The 4,587-nt window shown below is 44.5% G+C and overlaps 1 non-coding gene across 1 annotated transcript; it reads right to left on the bottom strand.

Moving 5' to 3' along the window:
* Positions 1-2,130: 2,130 nt before the first annotated feature.
* On the bottom strand, positions 2,131-2,212 carry trnal-uag (transfer RNA leucine (anticodon UAG)). The gene has a single exon. It is a non-coding gene; the product is annotated as a tRNA-Leu (tRNA).
* Positions 2,213-4,587: the final 2,375 nt, after the last annotated feature.

Here is a 4,587-nt window from a genome sequence, read left to right as displayed (position 1 = left end):
ACGCTTAATGAGAACGATCCAACAGTGTTTCTGCCCCGTTTCGCACCGGGAACTTATCGTGTGTGAGGCGAACGTGATAAACACTACACTACTGTCTTTTTGAGCACACACTACCATTAGACATGTTTCAGATGGTGATTAACTATGTTAATCTGCACCTATTAACCCATTAAATTCTGTTGTGGACTGAACGAAATGCTAATTTGCGCGTGTTGTCAAAATAGAAACATTTCTTTCCTGTCAGTGCGTGAAAATATTCAGCATTTATTTTTCAGGAAGCATTTGAGGCCGACTTCAAGCAAAGATAATACGAATCGAGATTTGAATAATGTTCACCAACAAACTGAAATCTTTCAGATTTCTCTCACCCGTTCATGAAAAATCTTAATGTATTCTTCTGCCCGGTTTCGGACCGGGGTCCTTTACAAGCACTACACTACAGAAACAAATGACAGCATATCGCCTCCAATTGGTCTGACTACAATACTCAATTCCACTGTGTTGCTGCAGGTTCACATGGTTAGATTGAGAACCCATGCCACTTAATGCAAGAACACATTCGTTACTTTCAACCTGATGTATCAACTTATCTTGTACTTCCAAATTAAAAAGCGTTCCTCCAGCAAATGCCTATGGGAACTCAATGAGTTAAAGCTCAATTGTTTCAGTTCAGAGTTCAGAAGATGTTGAGTAATATCCGGCCCCAATAGTGATTGGTTCATTCTTTTCCAGTAGGAGACACCAAATCAGCTCACATCTCCTTTATCCTACATTTCATCCAATCAGCTCCGAGTGTCTTTCTTCTCCAATTCTTGACGTCAGAGAGAGGAGCAGGAACCATTTGAATCTGTTCTCAGAACAATGAGCTGAACAGAAGAACATCAGAGAATAGGGAAAAGGTGTTGCAATGGATTATTTGCTCCTTCATTAGGGCCTGTTCCGCCATTCAGTAAAATCATTGTTGATCTCCCTCACAGTAAGGAGTCTCGCAACACTTGGTTAAAGTCCAATCAGTTTACTTGGTCGCACGAGCTTTCGGAGTACTGCTCCTTCATCAGGAGAGTGGAGAGGTGGGTTTAGAAACAGGGCATAGAAAGACACAGGCTCAATTGCATGATAATGGTTGGAATGCGTGTTTTAACAGCGAATCAAGTCTTTTCAGGTACAGACAATGCGAGTGGAGAGGGGGACAATGACAGGTTAAAGCGGTGTGAATTGGCTCAAGCCAGGCCAGTTAGTAGGATTTTGCAAGCCCAGGCCAAATGGTGGGGGATACAAGTCGTGTGACATGAACCCAAGGTCCCGGTTGAGGCCATTCTCGTGTATGGAAATTGGCTGTCAGTTTCTGCTCAGCGATTCTGCGTTGTCGTGCGTCTTGAAGGCCGCCTTGGAGAACGCTTACCCGAAGATCGGTGGTTGAATGCCCTTGACTGCTGAAGTGTTTCCCGACAGGAATACTCTCACCGGGTGACTGTCGAGCGGTGTCCATTCATCTGTTGTCGTAGCGTCTGCATGGTCTCGGCTATGTACCATTATTCGGAATATCCTTTCCAGCAGCGTATGAGGTAGACAAAGTTGGCCGAGTTGCATGTGTATGTATCGTCTACCTGGTGGATTCTGTTCTCACGTGTGATGGTGGCATCCGGGTCGATGATCCAACACATCTTACAGAGGTTGCCGTGGCAGGGTTGTGTGGTGTCGTGGTCGCTGTTCTCTTGCAGGCTGGGCAGTTTTCTGCGAACAATGGTCTGTTTGAGGTTGCTCTGTTTTTTGAAGGCAAGTAGTAGGGGCGTGGAGATCGCCTTCGCGTGATATTCGTCTTCATCGATTGTACGCTGAAGGCTCCGAAGAAGATGTCATAGCTTCTCCACTCCGAAGAAGATGTCTTGGCTTCTGTACTCTGGGGACGTACTGGAGGAGGAAGGGGACTCTGAGGGCTGTGTCCCGTACTTGGCTTCTGAGGAGGTCGGTGCGTGTTTCTGCTGCGGCGTGTCGGAACTGTCGATCGATGAGTCAAGCGCAATATCCTGTTCTCACAAGGGCGTCTGTCAAAAGCGACACCGCACAGACTCCTGCGTTCAACCCGAGCTGTTGGACTTCAGCTCCAAGGACAAAAACTTCCGTCAACTCTGGCAGCGGTGGGATTCGAACCCACGCCTCGAGAGAGACTGGAGCCTAAATCCAGCGCCTTAGACCGCTCGGCCACGCTACCACACGGACAGACTTGATAATCATGTAATTTCATTGCATTAATACTGAAATATATCAAAATCCGTGGAGTTGGGATGGGTCCTGACTAAATCGTAACCGAATCAGATGATCCTGAAATGCGCAGCAAACAAAACTCATCTCCAGTCAGAAACACAATGAGCTGCAGTGAAGGGCCGGCTCCATTTAAACTGTCCTTAACCTCGTTTAGCTCCCAGAAAGGACAATATGGCTTCCTGTTGAATTTGCTCAGGGTCTTCACTTGAGAAAGGACAGGACACAAGGCGAGACTGGGATTTGTGCGTTCTGCCGGGAAATAACTGATATTTGTTCTCACGCATTGGAGGAGAGCAATAAATCTTCATTTCCTGACCTGCAATCAAAACAGCAGCGAAAGTTTCAAACTCTAACCGCCAGACCAACAGATTACAGCGTGTTTTACAATTTGCTCTGCCCACGATCCTTTTGTTATTTTAGTTTCCACGCCAGACCACTTGCACCACAAACTTCTCCTGCAAAATGGCACCTTCTGTTTCAACACCAGAGAAGTGTTCAGCCAATTACAGGAATATTTCCACGACAGTTATCGCGTCCGCCTCCCACGGCATGAAACTGGGCAGAATTTCTTTTCCAAATCACATTCATTGCAGACTGAGGGAAAAGTTCTATTATTCATATATTTGCAAATTTTAATTAGTCTGATGGGTTTCCCCTACATTTTCTAGTTTTAAAGTCAGGGGTCACTCCTGAAAAAGGGCAGAAGGCGAGGTTCGGCACAGAAAACGAGGGAGGATGTATTATTTGACACAAGGAATGATAGTCAAGGCAACATTGAGCTGGTGATGGTGGAACTCGGGTGTTCCAATGGTGCAAAGTCATCGTCTTCACGGCCATGGTCTCGATGGCAGGTGACAAATGTGGAAATAAGTTGAGTATTTTTTTAAATGAGAAACCTGTCGATTGTGTGACGGAAGATGAGGAAGAGAATGGCTAAAATGACGATGATCCGCTGATTGGGAAAGTCACTGTCAGCTTCCCTGCTGGTCTAGTGGTTTGGATTCGGCACGTTCATCACTATGGACTGGATTCAATCCCCAGCCAGAGGGTAACTCGTTTGTATTGCTGTGTGAACTGACACATTGAAAAGGAATTCCGCATTGAATGAAACCAGATCTGGCAGCGTCCGTGGAGAGAGAAACAAAGTTAATCTTCCAGCTGGATCATTCATCAAAGCTGGAAAAGTCGAAAATGTAACAGATGGAAAACAACTGCTTGGCTATGATTCCAAAATATTGTGAGGTGCTTGAGGGGCGAAATGTTCTATCCAAAATCTCAATTATATTCGAACCCGTTGCCGGTATTACTCCGAGCAATAGTTACCTTCGACTGTTAGTGAAGCCGCATGGTCTTAATTACTAAATTTAAGCTTCAATATCTCAATTGCTGTGGGTTCAAATCCCACCACTGCCAAAAAGTGCAGCTCGTTTGTCTTTTCAGCGAATGGCATTTTGTAAGAAAGAAAAAGGAGGGATGAAAGGTGCAGTGTGACCTTCTAGAACAGAAGGTTCTCGACAGCAACTTTTGTTGCTGTCACTATTCAATGATTTAATATGAGTAACACGAACACATTGACACCGGTTGCAGTGGTGGCCAAGCGGCTCAGGCGGTGGATTTGAAATTATTGTTTTCTCACGGAGATTTGAACCTCACTCAATGCGCTGCTCAGCATTCATTCCTTTAGATGACTGCAGAATTATTATTCTTTCAATGAAATCAAAATCTTTCAAATATTCCCATCTGTTTTTCCTGCTTCACTTCGCATTCCTTCATTTCTGTTCATCAGCTAGAATTCACCAAAGCCCCAGCCAGAAATGGAAGAAAACTGAACCCAGTTGGTGACATCCTTGATCTATGGGTGTTTGTGTCTTGTCCGCCCTCTGTCACTCTCGGTGTCTGTGTGTGTTCCTCTGTGTATCAATGTGATTCAGTTCCCAGAGGGGGTGAACACATTTTTTACCATCACAAACTGCGTTCACTTATTCATATACTTCAAGGCAAATGGTACAGAGAATAACAACAAGTTTGAAAGTTGCGAGAAAGATTGACTGATGCAGGCTTTTTTTGACTGGCTATTGCTATTTGACTCAGTGGCCGTGTGTTACACAGCAGTGGATGGTTGAAATTTTCACTGATCAACATTTAAACAGACAGTGGATTCACTCGGTGTGATGTTGCGTTCCAGTTATATATCTTCAACTATAGCATCAATTTCTATCAGTTACTGTGAATCCAATATTTCTAATAGGTTGGAAATATACAGCAGCATGATCCAATGTATCTCGTTTTATTTGAAATGAATATTCATCGATCGATTTGTAT

Source organism: Mustelus asterias, unplaced genomic scaffold (genome assembly GCF_964213995.1).
Source record: "Mustelus asterias unplaced genomic scaffold, sMusAst1.hap1.1 HAP1_SCAFFOLD_430, whole genome shotgun sequence".
Lineage (NCBI taxonomy): Eukaryota > Metazoa > Chordata > Chondrichthyes > Carcharhiniformes > Triakidae > Mustelus > Mustelus asterias.
This window is presented reverse-complemented; position numbering and strand designations above follow the sequence as displayed.